Source organism: Hyla sarda, unplaced genomic scaffold (genome assembly GCF_029499605.1).
Source record: "Hyla sarda isolate aHylSar1 unplaced genomic scaffold, aHylSar1.hap1 scaffold_813, whole genome shotgun sequence".
Taxonomy (NCBI): Eukaryota; Metazoa; Chordata; class Amphibia; order Anura; family Hylidae; genus Hyla; species Hyla sarda.
The window spans coordinates 65,165-86,173 of NW_026610840.1; the positions used below are offsets into that span (position 1 = coordinate 65,165).

The 21,009-nt window shown below is 45.0% G+C and overlaps 7 non-coding genes across 7 annotated transcripts; all 7 read right to left on the reverse strand.

Moving 5' to 3' along the window:
• Positions 1–1,080: 1,080 nt before the first annotated feature.
• Positions 1,081–1,271, reverse strand: LOC130347182 (U2 spliceosomal RNA). Its single transcript, XR_008885160.1, has one exon. It is a non-coding gene; the product is annotated as a U2 spliceosomal RNA (small nuclear RNA).
• Positions 1,272–3,372: 2,101 nt separating this feature from the next.
• LOC130347183 (U2 spliceosomal RNA) lies at positions 3,373–3,563 on the reverse strand. The gene has a single exon (XR_008885161.1). It is a non-coding gene; the product is annotated as a U2 spliceosomal RNA (small nuclear RNA).
• Positions 3,564–5,657: 2,094 nt separating this feature from the next.
• Positions 5,658–5,839, reverse strand: LOC130347154 (U2 spliceosomal RNA). The gene has a single exon (XR_008885137.1). It is a non-coding gene; the product is annotated as a U2 spliceosomal RNA (small nuclear RNA).
• Positions 5,840–12,788: 6,949 nt separating this feature from the next.
• On the reverse strand, positions 12,789–12,979 carry LOC130347142 (U2 spliceosomal RNA). Its single transcript, XR_008885126.1, has one exon. It is a non-coding gene; the product is annotated as a U2 spliceosomal RNA (small nuclear RNA).
• Positions 12,980–15,066: 2,087 nt separating this feature from the next.
• On the reverse strand, positions 15,067–15,257 carry LOC130347184 (U2 spliceosomal RNA). The gene has a single exon (XR_008885162.1). It is a non-coding gene; the product is annotated as a U2 spliceosomal RNA (small nuclear RNA).
• A 2,096-nt stretch (positions 15,258–17,353) lies between these two features.
• Positions 17,354–17,544, reverse strand: LOC130347168 (U2 spliceosomal RNA). The gene has a single exon (XR_008885147.1). It is a non-coding gene; the product is annotated as a U2 spliceosomal RNA (small nuclear RNA).
• A 2,093-nt stretch (positions 17,545–19,637) lies between these two features.
• LOC130347185 (U2 spliceosomal RNA) lies at positions 19,638–19,828 on the reverse strand. The gene has a single exon (XR_008885163.1). It is a non-coding gene; the product is annotated as a U2 spliceosomal RNA (small nuclear RNA).
• Positions 19,829–21,009: the final 1,181 nt, after the last annotated feature.

Sequence of the window (21,009 nt, forward strand, 5' to 3'; positions counted from 1 at the left end):
TTTCGCCTCTTTTCTGGGCGTATTATTCTTCTTTTTCTTCTTTTTTTTCGTCTAATGCATACCCCATCAGTGCAGCAATGCTTATTCAATACCGCCAGCAGATGGAGACACTGGGGGATAATTTTCTAAGGATTTATACTGATTTTTCCTGTCTGAATTTGTCGCACAGAAAGTTGCAGGCCAAATATGTGTGACATTTCTGCGACTTTAGCTTCTAGAGCATTTTTACAACATTATACATAGGTGCTGAATACATAAAAAGCGACTGTTCAGCGACAGACAAGTCGCATCGGCTGAAAGTAGGCCAGAATGTCAGTCCATGTTGGAGCAGGTTTAGATACAGTCTAAAGCATAGATCTCAAAGTCTGTGCACAGAATTTAGCAAGGGCCTCGCACCTTCTGATGCATCAGGTAGGTGCACAATAGCATAGCCTAACCCTCTGTACTTTGGTCTATATTGATGCGGGACATAGACAGCCAGCTGATGACCAATCCATTAGTGCAATGGATGGCTGGAAGCATTTGTCTTTGCCTTTGCAATACCACAGAAGCAATGCATGGTCAATGTACAGCAATGACACACCTGTGTGAACAGCCAGGAGACCCCCCCCCCCCCCATGTTATGTTACATAGTTACATAGTTAGTACGGTCGAAAAAAGACATATGTCCATCACGTTCAACCAGGGAATTAAGGGGTAGGGGTGTGGCGCGATATTGGGGAAGGGATGAGATTTTATATTTCTTCATAAGCATTAATCTTATTTTGTCAATTAGGAACATTCAGCACCCACCCGCTATCAAGGCAGCTGCCTATCATGTCATGCCCTACCTGCACAGGTGTGCTGGCTACTCAAATGATCCAATTAAGGAGGCCATTTAGTCAGCAGCAGCAGAAGTCCTGTGCCTGGACGCTCCAACAGGGGCCAGACACAAGCAGAAGCAGAAGCAGCAGAAGCAGCAGCAGCACCACCTTTTGTTTTTTGGCTGCAGCAGCAGCAAGGCCCACAGGGCTGGCTAGCTGGCTAGCCAGCAAGCAGGTAGCAATGAAAGTAGGAATCTTTCTTTTTAACCCTGTAAGGGGGTGGTGCACTGTACCCGAAGATACTGCCATATCGGGTCAATGCATAGGGCGACGGAAGCAAGCTTCGAAATCGGCCCCCGTTCTCAAAAATCCATTTAATATATGGTCCCCAGATAGGGGACGTATCAGATATTAAACTGATAAGAACAGATACTACACTTGATCTTAGCCAAAAGGCCGAGAAGCGATAACCGTGAAAGGGGCGGGCCCAACAAGGTCCCCTTCATGGGCACTATCACTGCTTGCTGTCAGGGAGGCTGCCAGACAATTTTCCATGCACACTCTGGGCTGGGGGGCAGTCAACCACCAGTACACACAGCAGAACCTAAACCCATACCATTATTGCTAAGCAGCAAGACAGGGGCCCATTGCACTCCCACGGGGCCTTTTTAAATGCAATCCATAACCCGGATTTGCCAGGAACCCTTCTTACTCCTCCTACTTGCATGTGACACTGGGCTTAGGATCTGCATAGGAAACACACACACAAGCACACACCTACCTTTGTTGCCTGCAGATGCCTCCTTGGCTGTCCCCAAACGGTATCAAACCAACACCCACGGGAAGCTGTAAGCATAGAGGACATGCCTGCACCCCATTGGACTTACCTGTGTGGGTTAAATCCGGGTTATTTGACAACCTATGGCGGTGATGGTTCTGCTCAGGCAGAGCAGTGCTGATGCTCCTCATAAAGCTGTCGCTGCTGTGAAGGTTCTAGGTGACATCACAAATCCCTTTGGTTACATACACAACAAAGCTGGGTTGTTGTTGTTTACACTCTGCAAGGCCTGTGGAAGTGAGTGACATCATAGCACTGTAGTTCTGAGGGTTCAAGATGGATGCAACAATCTCCTGTTGCTTCTATGAAGGCCGTAATAGACGACATCACCAAACAGCTCCATAGTCACATACACAGCAAAGGAGAGATGTTGTTTACACCTAGTGATGTCAGTGGTATTGAGTGACATCACAGCACAGTGCTAAGGCTCCTGGGCCTGGACACAGCAGCGGCTGCAATATCTCAACGGAGAATACGTTTATATCTATGTGTGTGTGTGCGCATATATATATATATATATATATATATATATATATATATATTATATTTCTCCGCCGAAATCACTTTTAAACCCATTTCCACCTTTTTTTCCCTTCTCTTCCTCTTACTTTTTTTTCACGTTTTTTTACGTTTTTCTCCTTTTCGCCTCTTTTCTGGGCGTATTATTCTTCTTTTTCTTCTTTTTTTTCGTCTAATGCATACCCCATCAGTGCAGCAATGCTTATTCAATACCGCCAGCAGATGGAGACACTGGGGGATAATTTTCTAAGGATTTATACTGATTTTTCCTGTCTGAATTTGTCGCACAGAAAGTTGCAGGCCAAATATGTGTGACATTTCTGCGACTTTAGCTTCTAGAGCATTTTTACAACATTATACATAGGTGCTGAATACATAAAAAGCGACTGTTCAGCGACAGACAAGTCGCATCGGCTGAAAGTAGGCCAGAATGTCAGTCCATGTTGGAGCAGGTTTAGATACAGTCTAAAGCATAGATCTCAAAGTCTGTGCACAGAATTTAGCAAGGGCCTCGCACCTTCTGATGCATCAGGTAGGTGCACAATAGCATAGCCTAACCCTCTAGCCTAACCCTCTGTACTTTGGTCTATATTGATGCGGGACATAGACAGCCAGCTGATGACCAATCCATTAGTGCAATGGATGGCTGGAAGCATTTGTCTTTGCCTTTGCAATACCACAGAAGCAATGCATGGTCAATGTACAGCAATGACACACCTGTGTGAACAGCCAGGAGACCCCCCCCCCCCATGTTATGTTACATAGTTACATAGTTAGTACGGTCGAAAAAAGACATATGTCCATCACGTTCAACCAGAGAATTAAGGGGTAGGGGTGTGGCGCGATATTGGGGAAGGGATGAGATTTTATATTTCTTCATAAGCATTAATCTTATTTTGTCAATTAGGAACATTCAGCACCCACCCGCTATCAAGGCAGCTGCCTATCATGTCATGCCCTACCTGCACAGGTGTGCTGGCTACTCAAATGATCCAATTAAGGAGGCCATTTAGTCAGCAGCAGCAGAAGTCCTGTGCCTGGACGCTCCAACAGGGGCCAGACACAAGCAGAAGCAGAAGCAGCAGAAGCAGCAGCAGCACCACCTTTTGTTTTTTGGCTGCAGCAGCAGCAAGGCCCACAGGGCTGGCTAGCTGGCTAGCCAGCAAGCAGGTAGCAATGAAAGTAGGAATCTTTCTTTTTAACCCTGTAAGGGGGTGGTGCACTGTACCCGAAGATACTGCCATATCGGGTCAATGCATAGGGCGACGGAAGCAAGCTTCGAAATCGGCCCCCGTTCTCAAAAATCCATTTAATATATGGTCCCCAGATAGGGGACGTATCAGATATTAAACTGATAAGAACAGATACTACACTTGATCTTAGCCAAAAGGCCGAGAAGCGATAACCGTGAAAGGGGCGGGCCCAACAAGGTCCCCTTCATGGGCACTATCACTGCTTGCTGTCAGGGAGGCTGCCAGACAATTTTCCATGCACACTCTGGGCTGGGGGGCAGTCAACCACCAGTACACACAGCAGAACCTAAACCCATACCATTATTGCTAAGCAGCAAGACAGGGGCCCATTGCACTCCCACGGGGCCTTTTTAAATGCAATCCATAACCCGGATTTGCCAGGAACCCTTCTTACTCCTCCTACTTGCATGTGACACTGGGCTTAGGATCTGCATAGGAAACACACACACAAGCACACACCTACCTTTGTTGCCTGCAGATGCCTCCTTGGCTGTCCCCAAACGGTATCAAACCAACACCCACGGGAAGCTGTAAGCATAGAGGACATGCCTGCACCCCATTGGACTTACCTGTGTGGGTTAAATCCGGGTTATTTGACAACCTATGGCGGTGATGGTTCTGCTCAGGCAGAGCAGTGCTGATGCTCCTCATAAAGCTGTCGCTGCTGTGAAGGTTCTAGGTGACATCACAAATCCCTTTGGTTACATACACAACAAAGCTGGGTTGTTGTTGTTTACACTCTGCAAGGCCTGTGGAAGTGAGTGACATCATAGCACTGTAGTTCTGAGGGTTCAAGATGGATGCAACAATCTCCTGTTGCTTCTATGAAGGCCGTAATAGACGACATCACCAAACAGCTCCATAGTCACATACACAGCAAAGGAGAGATGTTGTTTACACCTAGTGATGTCAGTGGTATTGAGTGACATCACAGCACAGTGCTAAGGCTCCTGGGCCTGGACACAGCAGCGGCTGCAATATCTCAACGGAGAATACGTTTATATCTATGTGTGTGTGTGCGCATATATATATATATATATATATATATATATATATATATATATATATATATTTCTCCGCCGAAATCACTTTTAAACCCATTTCCACCTTTTTTTCCCTTCTCTTCCTCTTACTTTTTTTTTCACGTTTTTTTACGTTTTTCTCCTTTTCGCCTCTTTTCTAGGCGTATTATTCTTTTTTTTCTTCTTTTTTTTCGTCTAATGCATACCCCATCAGTGCAGCAATGCTTATTCAATACCGCCAGCAGATGGAGACACTGGGGGATAATTTTCTAAGGATTTATACTGATTTTTCCTGTCTGAATTTGTCGCACAGAAAGTTGCAGGCCAAATATGTGTGACATTTCTGCGACTTTAGCTTCTAGAGCATTTTTACAACATTATACATAGGTGCTGAATACATAAAAAGCGACTGTTCAGCGACAGACAAGTCGCATCGGCTGAAAGTAGGCCAGAATGTCAGTCCATGTTGGAGCAGGTTTAGATACAGTCTAAAGCATAGATCTCAAAGTCTGTGCACAGAATTTAGCAAGGGCCTCGCACCTTCTGATGCATCAGGTAGGTGCACAATAGCATAGCCTAACCCTCTGTACTTTGGTCTATATTGATGCGGGACATAGACAGCCAGCTGATGACCAATCCATTAGTGCAATGGATGGCTGGAAGCATTTGTCTTTGCCTTTGCAATACCACAGAAGCAATGCATGGTCAATGTACAGCAATGACACACCTGTGTGAACAGCCAGGAGACCCCCCCCCCCCATGTTATGTTACATAGTTACATAGTTAGTACGGTCGAAAAAAGACATATGTCCATCACGTTCAACCAGGGAATTAAGGGGTAGGGGTGTGGCGCGATATTGGGGAAGGGATGAGATTTTATATTTCTTCATAAGCATTAATCTTATTTTGTCAATTAGGAACATTCAGCACCCACCCGCTATCAAGGCAGCTGCCTATCATGTCATGCCCTACCTGCACAGGTGTGCTGGCTACTCAAATGATCCAATTAAGGAGGCCATTTAGTCAGCAGCAGCAGAAGTCCTGTGCCTGGACGCTCCAACAGGGGCCAGACACAAGCAGAAGCAGAAGCAGCAGAAGCAGCAGCAGCACCACCTTTTGTTTTTTGGCTGCAGCAGCAGCAAGGCCCACAGGGCTGGCTAGCTGGCTAGCCAGCAAGCAGGTAGCAATGAAAGTAGGAATCTTTCTTTTTAACCCTGTAAGGGGGTGGTGCACTGTACCCGAAGATACTGCCATATCGGGTCAATGCATAGGGCGACGGAAGCAAGCTTCGAAATCGGCCCCCGTTCTCAAAAATCCATTTAATATATGGTCCCCAGATAGGGGACGTATCAGATATTAAACTGATAAGAACAGATTTTTTTTTTTTTTTTTTTTATAAACCTTCAGGTTTAGACTAAACACCACTTAGATAACGCGTCATTTTTGACTCATGGTAAAGTCTAACTCATCATTAGGTCATTCTTTATTTGTTCAAAGCAAATTCAAAACAAATTCAAATGCCATCACCATTACACCCTTACAACATGTCTCCACTTCAAAAATTTCCATATCCCCTCTGCATCTATTTCACCTAATTTCTTTTTATCACGTAAATAAACGGTGTGCAACCTATCCAGAATCATTCTTAAACTTCCTTCCACAGTCACATCTTTTCTCTTAAACACATATAAATTTCTAACATCCCACAAGACTTCCTTCACAATCGCCAACAACACAAACAACACCCTTTCATTCTTTCTTCCAATCATACTAAGACCAAACATCACAACCTCATATGACAACCTATTTATCCCAGTCAACTCCTTACACAATGGACCTATCCCTCTCCATACATTCTGAGCCATGTCACAATTCCAAATCACATGCATCACACTTTCAACCCCACTACAATCTTCCCTCGGACATATTTCACTCCTTCCAATACCTCTATTCCTTTGGAACTCTCTTACTGGTAGGGCTCCATGCAAACACTGCCATCCTATCTCTCTCTGTCTATTTGATATTCCATCTGTCATTAAACTCTTCCACACCTTAGACACATCCTGGCTTCTTACCATATTAATCGGACACTCCACCTCACTTGCGGTGACATACCCAAACACATTCTTCTTACTTTCAAACAACTCCTTTCTCACACCAATCAACCTATAACTCTCCAAAAACTTTTCCACATACAAATACCAACTCGGGCACACAAACGCATAAGGCACTCTCAAATCTCTCTCCAGCCAACATAATTTGCATAACACACGCCCACCTAAATATCTCAACATACATGCAAAATTCTTTTCTCCTCTCATCATCCTTCTAACCGCAAACACCACATTCACCCCCAAATACACATCTAGATTTGGAAATCCCATTCCACCCTTACTACCATCCTTCATCACAACTTCTCTCCTCACTCTTTCCACTTTTGTACCCCAAAAAAACACAAACAAAATTCTTTTTAACTTCCTTAAAACCATATAACTTGGCGGAAACACTATTGCCACATACAATAAAATAGGCAATATTACACTTTTCACAACCAGCACTTTCCCAACCATAGACAAATCTCTCAACCTCCAAAGACTCAATTTTTTGGACACTCTCTTCTCTACATCATCCCAACTTTCTCTCCCATCCAATCTTTCATCCATTTTAACACCTAAAACCTGAATACCACCTTCAATATTCTTCATACCCACATCCTCACTTCCTTGCATACTACCAAAACATTTATACTCACTTTTGTCCCAATTCACCTTAAACCCAGACGCTCCACAAAACAATCCAACTAGTAACTTTGCCCTTCTCATAACAGCCACAGACTCTCCCAAAATACACACATCATCCATGTAGGCCAAAACTTTGACTTCTCTCCCACCACTCCCTGGAATTTTTAACCCTCTAACACACTTATCCCGCCGCAACATCTCTAATAATGGCTCCATAGCACATATAAAAGCCATAGGGGACAACGGACAACCCTGCCTTACACCAGAACATACTTTCACCTTCTCAGACATCCAACCATTTATCAAAACCTTACTATATACTCCATCATACAGCATCCTTACAACATTTACAAAATCACCCGGGAATCCCATTCTCACTAATACTCTAAACAAAAACCTATGTGACAGACGATCAAACGCCTTTTCAAAATCTATCGACATCACTCTAACCTCCTGTTTCCTACTCATACTATCCCATAACAAATCTCTCAACAAACACAAATTTTCATTTATTCTTCTCCCCGGCACTCCACACACTTGTTCTTCTCCAATCACCTGCTCAACCACATCTCTCATCCTATTTGTAATTATTTTAGCAAACACCTTATAATCTACATTCAACAAAGTTATCGGCCTCCAATTCCTCACATCATTCACATCACCTTTCTTATAAATCAACACAACCACTCCACTCTTCATACTTTCCACCATTCTCTCATTCCTCCACATATACCTATACACTTCCACCAAATCATCCTTCACAACATCCCAAATCCAAGCATAAAATTCAACAGGCAACCCATCCTCTCCAGGCGTTTTATTTCTTGACATACTATCCACAGTCCTCTTCACTTCCTCCTCTCCAATCTCTCTCATCAGAGTCCCATATTCACTACCATCCACCCTCTTATCAAGCACTCTCAACACTTCATCCTGCAAGTCCTCTTCACAATCTTTTACCGCATACAACTCTTCATAAAAATTTTTAACCACTCCCAACACAGCTTTACCTTTAACCAGACAGCCATCATCATCATACACTCTTACCATATCCTCTCTCTTCCCAATAACTTTTTTAAAGAAATATCTCGAACATTTCTCATCTTTCTCTAACTTATCAAGTTTTGCTTGATACATCAACTCTTTACCTTTCTCATTCAACCAATTTTTTAGATCACTCTTCACAACCTCAATCTGCTCACCCACACTCCAGCCATACTTCTTTAACTTATTGAGAAACACCAATCTTTTATTCAACCATTCATACTTCTTCTTCCTCCCAGCATTCCGCTTATATCCCTCTCTTTTAAAGAAAACTTTTGTTTGACCCTTAACCCATTCCCACCAACACAATATATCAGGAAAATCATTCTTTTTCTTACACCAACCCCTATACTTATTAACATATCTATCATACACTCCTTCCACTTCCAACAATTTAACATTTAATTTCCATACACCCCTCCCACTCACACAATCTGCATCCAATACTAACTCACAACACACATACTCATGATCTGAATATCCTACTTTTTCTTGCATATAATTCTTACATAACACACCCTTAGACACAAAACACATATCAAGTCTGGAACTATGACTTCCACTATCAGAATAATATGTATCTAACAAAGGACACACTCCACACGCTTCAGCCACATCCTTTAACTTAAAGTCACACACCATACTTTTAAGAATATTCCCAGATACATCCACATTCCCCTCAATTTCACAATTGAAATCCCCCACCCACACCAAAGGTATTTTACCCGGCAGAAACCTCTTAATTACCTCCAACAACCCCACCCGCTCCTCCCTCCTTACCGGCGCATACACATTTATCAACCTAAATTTAACCCCCTGCACCTTAACCTCCACCATGATACACCTCCCCTCCTCTATTACCACATAACTACAAACTTCAAACTTAAAGCTCTTAAAAAGCACCCCTACGCCATCATTCCTATTATGCCCAGACACCGACCAAACAGCAGGACCATAAGCCCATTCTCCCTTCCCCGGAATATCATTTAGCCCACATTCCTGCAAACAAATAATGTCCGCTTTTTTCCCTGCCAAGTCCTCCAAAATTACTGTCCTTCTGACTTTACTTCTAAAGACTCTAACGTTTATAGAACCGACTAAAAAAGACATACCACCATCTTAACAACCCTAAGGAAGAATTTGACAGAAAAGAAGAAAGTTATTTAGGTAGCTTTCCTCAGCGGTGTGGGAGAAGCTTCTCCCGCAGAGCACGCATCCATGTCGCTCTCAGATAGCGGTTGATACCGATTGTCCGTAGCCACCAGCGTCGACTCCATCTGTCCACCAGAAAGCTTCCTGGCCGTCTTCTTGGGGGGACGAAAAAGATCAAAGTCATCCTCTCTCTCTCTATGTCTCTCCTCACGGTCTTCACCCTCAGAAGAAGACCACTCTTCAATTTGCGGCGACTCCTCAGCCAGGGGACTGGGAGCATCCTCAATCTCCCCTTCTTCCACTTGCACCGCCATTTGCTCCTCCTCCACCACCACTTGCTCCTCTACCACCACAGGACTCTGTACCTCTCCAATAATAACGCTCTCTCTTGCAGGAACCACTGCAGCCGCAGCTGCAGCTGCCCTCCTCCTCTCCACCATTTCCTCTTCCATTCTCCTCTCCTCCTCCCTCCTCTTCAACACTGGACAGTTCTTGTACACATGGCCAGCTTCCCCACATAGGTCACAGGTCCTCGGGTGTGGACATGCACCCGCCTCATGCCCCGGTTGCTTACAGTTCCTGCATTTCTTACTGCCAGGGCAGGCCTCCTTCACATGTCCAAACAATAGACAATTTCTACAGAAAGATGGCTGTCCGTAGTAATAGAGATAACCTCTGAAACCAGCAATGGTAAAGTTCGCCGGAGGGTGCTTAACGCCTCCAATGCAATCTCCATCAAGCCGCAACTTCACAAAGAACTTATACGTGCCATTAAATACACCAATGCTGCTTGTCTGCTTAGTACCACCAGCAATAGACTCACAATAGATGCTCAAGAAGTTCTTAATCATAGAGACATCAACAAACGGATTGTACATGTGGATAAACAAAGTCTTTGTCCCCATTTCAAAAAGGGGATAAAAGGACACATCCCGCAAAACCTCACTTCCACTGTTCCGTTTTAAGCACTCATAAAAGTTCTGGCAGTCAGCATCATATAAGAAGGACACGTCATAAATACCTTGGCGCTTGTTCTCCTGGACACAAAAGAGGTCGCTCAAGGAAAATCCTGCCAGTCGCTCCACAATGGTATGGCCGATGTATTCAATGCTGTTTCTTAGACGATCCGTGGTTAGCACCTTGATGCGTACGGTCTTCTCCACTGCAGACATGTTGGATCCAGCCATCTTTCCAAATCTGTCGGTAACGAGTACCACAGTCTTGATCACCTACGCAGCTAGTCGCGGCGCAGTTCACTCGCACCCTCAGCGCCGACCGAGGCAATAAACCCCGATCTTAGCCAAAAGGCCGAGAAGCGATAACCGTGAAAGGGGCGGGCCCAACAAGGTCCCCTTCATGGGCACTATCACTGCTTGCTGTCAGGGAGGCTGCCAGACAATTTTCCATGCACACTCTGGGCTGGGGGGCAGTCAACCACCAGTACACACAGCAGAACCTAAACCCATACCATTATTGCTAAGCAGCAAGACAGGGGCCCATTGCACTCCCACGGGGCCTTTTTAAATGCAATCCATAACCCGGATTTGCCAGGAACCCTTCTTACTCCTCCTACTTGCATGTGACACTGGGCTTAGGATCTGCATAGGAAACACACACACAAGCACACACCTACCTTTGTTGCCTGCAGATGCCTCCTTGGCTGTCCCCAAACGGTATCAAACCAACACCCACGGGAAGCTGTAAGCATAGAGGACATGCCTGCACCCCATTGGACTTACCTGTGTGGGTTAAATCCGGGTTATTTGACAACCTATGGCGGTGATGGTTCTGCTCAGGCAGAGCAGTGCTGATGCTCCTCATAAAGCTGTCGCTGCTGTGAAGGTTCTAGGTGACATCACAAATCCCTTTGGTTACATACACAACAAAGCTGGGTTGTTGTTGTTTACACTCTGCAAGGCCTGTGGAAGTGAGTGACATCATAGCACTGTAGTTCTGAGGGTTCAAGATGGATGCAACAATCTCCTGTTGCTTCTATGAAGGCCGTAATAGACGACATCACCAAACAGCTCCATAGTCACATACACAGCAAAGGAGAGATGTTGTTTACACCTAGTGATGTCAGTGGTATTGAGTGACATCACAGCACAGTGCTAAGGCTCCTGGGCCTGGACACAGCAGCGGCTGCAATATCTCAACGGAGAATACGTTTATATCTATGTGTGTGTGTGCGCATATATATATATATATATATATATATATATATATATATATATATATATATATATTTCTCCGCCGAAATCACTTTTAAACCCATTTCCACCTTTTTTTCCCTTCTCTTCCTCTTACTTTTTTTTCACGTTTTTTTACGTTTTTCTCCTTTTCGCCTCTTTTCTGGGCGTATTATTCTTCTTTTTCTTCTTTTTTTTCGTCTAATGCATACCCCATCAGTGCAGCAATGCTTATTCAATACCGCCAGCAGATGGAGACACTGGGGGATAATTTTCTAAGGATTTATACTGATTTTTCCTGTCTGAATTTGTCGCACAGAAAGTTGCAGGCCAAATATGTGTGACATTTCTGCGACTTTAGCTTCTAGAGCATTTTTACAACATTATACATAGGTGCTGAATACATAAAAAGCGACTGTTCAGCGACAGACAAGTCGCATCGGCTGAAAGTAGGCCAGAATGTCAGTCCATGTTGGAGCAGGTTTAGATACAGTCTAAAGCATAGATCTCAAAGTCTGTGCACAGAATTTAGCAAGGGCCTCGCACCTTCTGATGCATCAGGTAGGTGCACAATAGCATAGCCTAACCCTCTGTACTTTGGTCTATATTGATGCGGGACATAGACAGCCAGCTGATGACCAATCCATTAGTGCAATGGATGGCTGGAAGCATTTGTCTTTGCCTTTGCAATACCACAGAAGCAATGCATGGTCAATGTACAGCAATGACACACCTGTGTGAACAGCCAGGAGACCCCCCCCCCCATGTTATGTTACATAGTTACATAGTTAGTACGGTCGAAAAAAGACATATGTCCATCACGTTCAACCAGGGAATTAAGGGGTAGGGGTGTGGCGCGATATTGGGGAAGGGATGAGATTTTATATTTCTTCATAAGCATTAATCTTATTTTGTCAATTAGGAACATTCAGCACCCACCCGCTATCAAGGCAGCTGCCTATCATGTCATGCCCTACCTGCACAGGTGTGCTGGCTACTCAAATGATCCAATTAAGGAGGCCATTTAGTCAGCAGCAGCAGAAGTCCTGTGCCTGGACGCTCCAACAGGGGCCAGACACAAGCAGAAGCAGAAGCAGCAGAAGCAGCAGCAGCACCACCTTTTGTTTTTTGGCTGCAGCAGCAGCAAGGCCCACAGGGCTGGCTAGCTGGCTAGCCAGCAAGCAGGTAGCAATGAAAGTAGGAATCTTTCTTTTTAACCCTGTAAGGGGGTGGTGCACTGTACCCGAAGATACTGCCATATCGGGTCAATGCATAGGGCGACGGAAGCAAGCTTCGAAATCAGCCCCCGTTCTCAAAAATCCATTTAATATATGGTCCCCAGATAGGGGACGTATCAGATATTAAACTGATAAGAACAGATACTACACTTGATCTTAGCCAAAAGGCCGAGAAGCGATAACCGTGAAAGGGGCGGGCCCAACAAGGTCCCCTTCATGGGCACTATCACTGCTTGCTGTCAGGGAGGCTGCCAGACAATTTTCCATGCACACTCTGGGCTGGGGGGCAGTCAACCACCAGTACACACAGCAGAACCTAAACCCATACCATTATTGCTAAGCAGCAAGACAGGGGCCCATTGCACTCCCACGGGGCCTTTTTAAATGCAATCCATAACCCGGATTTGCCAGGAACCCTTCTTACTCCTCCTACTTGCATGTGACACTGGGCTTAGGATCTGCATAGGAAACACACACACAAGCACACACCTACCTTTGTTGCCTGCAGATGCCTCCTTGGCTGTCCCCAAACGGTATCAAACCAACACCCACGGGAAGCTGTAAGCATAGAGGACATGCCTGCACCCCATTGGACTTACCTGTGTGGGTTAAATCCGGGTTATTTGACAACCTATGGCGGTGATGGTTCTGCTCAGGCAGAGCAGTGCTGATGCTCCTCATAAAGCTGTCGCTGCTGTGAAGGTTCTAGGTGACATCACAAATCCCTTTGGTTACATACACAACAAAGCTGGGTTGTTGTTGTTTACACTCTGCAAGGCCTGTGGAAGTGAGTGACATCATAGCACTGTAGTTCTGAGGGTTCAAGATGGATGCAACAATCTCCTGTTGCTTCTATGAAGGCCGTAATAGACGACATCACCAAACAGCTCCATAGTCACATACACAGCAAAGGAGAGATGTTGTTTACACCTAGTGATGTCAGTGGTATTGAGTGACATCACAGCACAGTGCTAAGGCTCCTGGGCCTGGACACAGCAGCGGCTGCAATATCTCAACGGAGAATACGTTTATATCTATGTGTGTGTGTGCGCATATATATATATATATATATATATATATATATATATATATATATTTCTCCGCCGAAATCACTTTTAAACCCATTTCCACCTTTTTTTCCCTTCTCTTCCTCTTACTTTTTTTTCACGTTTTTTTACGTTTTTCTCCTTTTCGCCTCTTTTCTGGGCGTATTATTCTTCTTTTTCTTCTTTTTTTTCGTCTAATGCATACCCCATCAGTGCAGCAATGCTTATTCAATACCGCCAGCAGATGGAGACACTGGGGGATAATTTTCTAAGGATTTATACTGATTTTTCCTGTCTGAATTTGTCGCACAGAAAGTTGCAGGCCAAATATGTGTGACATTTCTGCGACTTTAGCTTCTAGAGCATTTTTACAAGATTATACATAGGTGCTGAATACATAAAAAGCGACTGTTCAGCGACAGACAAGTCGCATCGGCTGAAAGTAGGCCAGAATGTCAGTCCATGTTGGAGCAGGTTTAGATACAGTCTAAAGCATAGATCTCAAAGTCTGTGCACAGAATTTAGCAAGGGCCTCGCACCTTCTGATGCATCAGGTAGGTGCACAATAGCATAGCCTAACCCTCTGTACTTTGGTCTATATTGATGCGGGACATAGACAGCCAGCTGATGACCAATCCATTAGTGCAATGGATGGCTGGAAGCATTTGTCTTTGCCTTTGCAATACCACAGAAGCAATGCATGGTCAATGTACAGCAATGACACACCTGTGTGAACAGCCAGGAGACCCCCCCCCCCCATGTTATGTTACATAGTTACATAGTTAGTACGGTCGAAAAAAGACATATGTCCATCACGTTCAACCAGGGAATTAAGGGGTAGGGGTGTGGCGCGATATTGGGGAAGGGATGAGATTTTATATTTCTTCATAAGCATTAATCTTATTTTGTCAATTAGGAACATTCAGCACCCACCCGCTATCAAGGCAGCTGCCTATCATGTCATGCCCTACCTGCACAGGTGTGCTGGCTACTCAAATGATCCAATTAAGGAGGCCATTTAGTCAGCAGCAGCAGAAGTCCTGTGCCTGGACGCTCCAACAGGGGCCAGACACAAGCAGAAGCAGAAGCAGCAGAAGCAGCAGCAGCACCACCTTTTGTTTTTTGGCTGCAGCAGCAGCAAGGCCCACAGGGCTGGCTAGCTGGCTAGCCAGCAAGCAGGTAGCAATGAAAGTAGGAATCTTTCTTTTTAACCCTGTAAGGGGGTGGTGCACTGTACCCGAAGATACTGCCATATCGGGTCAATGCATAGGGCGACGGAAGCAAGCTTCGAAATCGGCCCCCGTTCTCAAAAATCCATTTAATATATGGTCCCCAGATAGGGGACGTATCAGATATTAAACTGATAAGAACAGATACTACACTTGATCTTAGCCAAAAGGCCGAGAAGCGATAACCGTGAAAGGGGCGGGCCCAACAAGGTCCCCTTCATGGGCACTATCACTGCTTGCTGTCAGGGAGGCTGCCAGACAATTTTCCATGCACACTCTGGGCTGGGGGGCAGTCAACCACCAGTACACACAGCAGAACCTAAACCCATACCATTATTGCTAAGCAGCAAGACAGGGGCCCATTGCACTCCCACGGGGCCTTTTTAAATGCAATCCATAACCCGGATTTGCCAGGAACCCTTCTTACTCCTCCTACTTGCATGTGACACTGGGCTTAGGATCTGCATAGGAAACACACACACAAGCACACACCTACCTTTGTTGCCTGCAGATGCCTCCTTGGCTGTCCCCAAACGGTATCAAACCAACACCCACGGGAAGCTGTAAGCATAGAGGACATGCCTGCACCCCATTGGACTTACCTGTGTGGGTTAAATCCGGGTTATTTGACAACCTATGGCGGTGATGGTTCTGCTCAGGCAGAGCAGTGCTGATGCTCCTCATAAAGCTGTCGCTGCTGTGAAGGTTCTAGGTGACATCACAAATCCCTTTGGTTACATACACAACAAAGCTGGGTTGTTGTTGTTTACACTCTGCAAGGCCTGTGGAAGTGAGTGACATCATAGCACTGTAGTTCTGAGGGTTCAAGATGGATGCAACAATCTCCTGTTGCTTCTATGAAGGCCGTAATAGACGACATCACCAAACAGCTCCATAGTCACATACACAGCAAAGGAGAGATGTTGTTTACACCTAGTGATGTCAGTGGTATTGAGTGACATCACAGCACAGTGCTAAGGCTCCTGGGCCTGGACACAGCAGCGGCTGCAATATCTCAACGGAGAATACGTTTATATCTATGTGTGTGTGTGCGCATATATATATATATATATATATATATATATATATATATATATATATATATATATTTCTCCGCCGAAATCACTTTTAAACCCATTTCCACCTTTTTTTCCCTTCTCTTCCTCTTACTTTTTTTTCACGTTTTTTTACGTTTTTCTCCTTTTCGCCTCTTTTCTGGGCGTATTATTCTTCTTTTTCTTCTTTTTTTTCGTCTAATGCATACCCCATCAGTGCAGCAATGCTTATTCAATACCGCCAGCAGATGGAGACACTGGGGGATAATTTTCTAAGGATTTATACTGATTTTTCCTGTCTGAATTTGTCGCACAGAAAGTTGCAGGCCAAATATGTGTGACATTTCTGCGACTTTAGCTTCTAGAGCATTTTTACAACATTATACATAGGTGCTGAATACATAAAAAGCGACTGTTCAGCGACAGACAAGTCGCATCGGCTGAAAGTAGGCCAGAATGTCAGTCCATGTTGGAGCAGGTTTAGATACAGTCTAAAGCATAGATCTCAAAGTCTGTGCACAGAATTTAGCAAGGGCCTCGCACCTTCTGATGCATCAGGTAGGTGCACAATAGCATAGCCTAACCCTCTGTACTTTGGTCTATATTGATGCGGGACATAGACAGCCAGCTGATGACCAATCCATTAGTGCAATGGATGGCTGGAAGCATTTGTCTTTGCCTTTGCAATACCACAGAAGCAATGCATGGTCAATGTACAGCAATGACACACCTGTGTGAACAGCCAGGAGACCCCCCCCCCCATGTTATGTTACATAGTTACATAGTTAGTACGGTCGAAAAAAGACATATGTCCATCACGTTCAACCAGGGAATTAAGGGGTAGGGGTGTGGCGCGATATTGGGGAAGGGATGAGATTTTATATTTCTTCATAAGCATTAATCTTATTTTGTCAATTAGGAACATTCAGCACCCACCCGCTATCAAGGCAGCTGCCTATCATGTCATGCCCTACCTGCACAGGTGTGCTGGCTACTCAAATGATCCAATTAAGGAGGCCATTTAGTCAGCAGCAGCAGAAGTCCTGTGCCTGGACGCTCCAACAGGGGCCAGACACAAGCAGAAGCAGAAGCAGCAGAAGCAGCAGCAGCACCACCTTTTGTTTTTTGGCTGCAGCAGCAGCAAGGCCCACAGGGCTGGCTAGCTGGCTAGCCAGCAAGCAGGTAGCAATGAAAGTAGGAATCTTTCTTTTTAACCCTGTAAGGGGGTGGTGCACTGTACCCGAAGATACTGCCATATCGGGTCAATGCATAGGGCGACGGAAGCAAGCTTCGAAATCAGCCCCCGTTCTCAAAAATCCATTTAATATATGGTCCCCAGATAGGGGACGTATCAGATATTAAACTGATAAGAACAGATACTACACTTGATCTTAGCCAAAAGGCCGAGAAGCGATAACCGTGAAAGGGGCGGGCCCAACAAGGTCCCCTTCATGGGCACTATCACTGCTTGCTGTCAGGGAGGCTGCCAGACAATTTTCCATGCACACTCTGGGCTGGGGGGCAGTCAACCACCAGTACACACAGCAGAACCTAAACCCATACCATTATTGCTAAGCAGCAAGACAGGGGCCCATTGCACTCCCACGGGGCCTTTTTAAATGCAATCCATAACCCGGATTTGCCAGGAACCCTTCTTACTCCTCCTACTTGCATGTGACACTGGGCTTAGGATCTGCATAGGAAACACACACACAAGCACACACCTACCTTTGTTGCCTGCAGATGCCTCCTTGGCTGTCCCCAAACGGTATCAAACCAACACCCACGGGAAGCTGTAAGCATAGAGGACATGCCTGCACCCCATTGGACTTACCTGTGTGGGTTAAATCCGGGTTATTTGACAACCTATGGCGGTGATGGTTCTGCTCAGGCAGAGCAGTGCTGATGCTCCTCATAAAGCTGTCGCTGCTGTGAAGGTTCTAGGTGACATCACAAATCCCTTTGGTTACATACACAACAAAGCTGGGTTGTTGTTGTTTACACTCTGCAAGGCCTGTGGAAGTGAGTGACATCATAGCACTGTAGTTCTGAGGGTTCAAGATGGATGCAACAATCTCCTGTTGCTTCTATGAAGGCCGTAATAGACGACATCACCAAACAGCTCCATAGTCACATACACAGCAAAGGAGAGATGTTGTTTACACCTAGTGATGTCAGTGGTATTGAGTGACATCACAGCACAGTGCTAAGGCTCCTGGGCCTGGACACAGCAGCGGCTGCAATATCTCAACGGAGAATACGTTTATATCTATGTGTGTGTGTGCGCATATATATATATATATATATATATATATATATATATATATATATATATATTTCTCCGCCGAAATCACTTTTAAACCCATTTCCACCTTTTTTTCCCTTCTCTTCCTCTTACTTTTTTTTCACGTTTTTTTACGTTTTTCTCCTTTTCGCCTCTTTTCTGGGCGTATTATTCTTCTTTTTCTTCTTTATTTTCGTCTAATGCATACCCCATCAGTGCAGCAATGCTTATTCAATACCGCCAGCAGATGGAGACACTGGGGGATAATTTTCTAAGGATTTATACTGATTTTTCCTGTCTGAATTTGTCGCACAGAAAGTTGCAGGCCAAATATGTGTGACATTTCTGCGACTTTAGCTTCTAGAGCATTTTTACAAGATTATACATAGGTGCTGAATACATAAAAAGCGACTGTTCAGCGACAGACAAGTCGCATCGGCTGAAAGTAGGCCAGAATGTCAGTCCATGTTGGAGCAGGTTTAGATACAGTCTAAAGCATAGATCTCAAAGTCTGTGCACAGAATTTAGCAAGGGCCTCGCACCTTCTGATGCATCAGGTAGGTGCACAATAGCATAGCCTAACCCTCTGTACTTTGGTCTATATTGATGCGGGACATAGACAGCCAGCTGATGACCAATCCATTAGTGCAATGGATGGCTGGAAGCATTTGTCTTTGCCTTTGCAATACCACAGAAGCAATGCATGGTCAATGTACAGCAATGACACACCTGTGTGAACAGCCAGGAGACCCCCCCCCCCCATGTTATGTTACATAGTTACATAGTTAGTACGGTCGAAAAAAGACATATGTCCATCACGTTCAACCAGGGAATTAAGGGGTAGGGGTGTGGCGCGATATTGGGGAAGGGATGAGATTTTATATTTCTTCATAAGCATTAATCTTATTTTGTCAATTAGGAACATTCAGCACCCACCCGCTATCAAGGCAGCTGCCTATCATGTCATGCCCTACCTGCACAGGTGTGCTGGCTACTCAAATGATCCAATTAAGGAGGCCATTTAGTCAGCAGCAGCAGAAGTCCTGTGCCTGGACGCTCCAACAGGGGCCAGACACAAGCAGAAGCAGAAGCAGCAGAAGCAGCAGCAGCACCACCTTTTGTTTTTTGGCTGCAGCAGCAGCAAGGCCCACAGGGCTGGCTAGCTGGCTAGCCAGCAAGCAGGTAGCAATGAAAGTAGGAATCTTTCTTTTTAACCCTGTAAGGGGGTGGTGCACTGTACCCGAAGATACTGCCATATCGGGTCAATGCATAGGGCGACGGAAGCAAGCTTCGAAATCGGCCCCCGTTCTCAAAAATCCATTTAATATATGGTCCCCAGATAGGGGACGTATCAGATATTAAACTGATAAGAACAGATACTACACTTGATCTTAGCCAAAAGGCCGAGAAGCGATAACCGTGAAAGGGGCGGGCCCAACAAGGTCCCCTTCATGGGCACTATCACTGCTTGCTGTCAGGGAGGCTGCCAGACAATTTTCCATGCACACTCTGGGCTGGGGGGCAGTCAACCACCAGTACACACAGCAGAACCTAAACCCATACCATTATTGCTAAGCAGCAAGACAGGGGCCCATTGCACTCCCACGGGGCCTTTTTAAATGCAATCCATAACCCGGATTTGCCAGGAACCCTTCTTACTCCTCCTACTTGCATGTGACACTGGGCTTAGGATCTGCATAGGAAACACACACACAAGCACACACCTACCTTTGTTGCCTGCAGATGCCTCCTTGGCTGTCCCCAAACGGTATCAAACCAACACCCACGGGAAGCTGTAAGCATAGAGGACATGCCTGCACCCCATTGGACTTACCTGTGTGGGTTAAATCCGGGTTATTTGACAACCTATGGCGGTGATGGTTCTGCTCAGGCAGAGCAGTGCTGATGCTCCTCATAAAGCTGTCGCTGCTGTGAAGGTTCTAGGTGACATCACAAATCCCTTTGGTTACATACACAACAAAGCTGGGTTGTTGTTGTTTACACTCTGCAAGGCCTGTGGAAGTGAGTGACATCATAGCACTGTAGTTCTGAGGGTTCAAGATGGATGCAACAATCTCCTGTTGCTTCTATGAAGGCCGTAATAGACGACATCACCAAACAGCTCCATAGTCACATACACAGCAAAGGAGAGATGTTGTTTACACCTAGTGATGTCAGTGGTATTGAGTGACATCACAGCACAGTGCTAAGGCTCCTGGGCCTGGACACAGCAGCGGCTGCAATATCTCAACGGAGAATACGTTTATATCTATGTGTGTGTGTGCGCATATATATATATATATATATATATATATATATATATATATATATATTTCTCCGCCGAAATCACTTTTAAACCCATTTCCACCTTTTTTTCCCTTCTCTTCCTCTTACTTTTTTTTCACGTTTTTTTACGTTTTTCTCCTTTTCGCCTCTTTTCTGGGCGTATTATTCTTCTTTTTCTTCTTTTTTTTCGTCTAATGCATACCCCATCAGTGCAGCAATGCTTATTCAATACCGCCAGCAGATGGAGACACTGGGGGATAATTTTCTAAGGATTTATACTGATTTTTCCTGTCTGAATTTGTCGCACAGA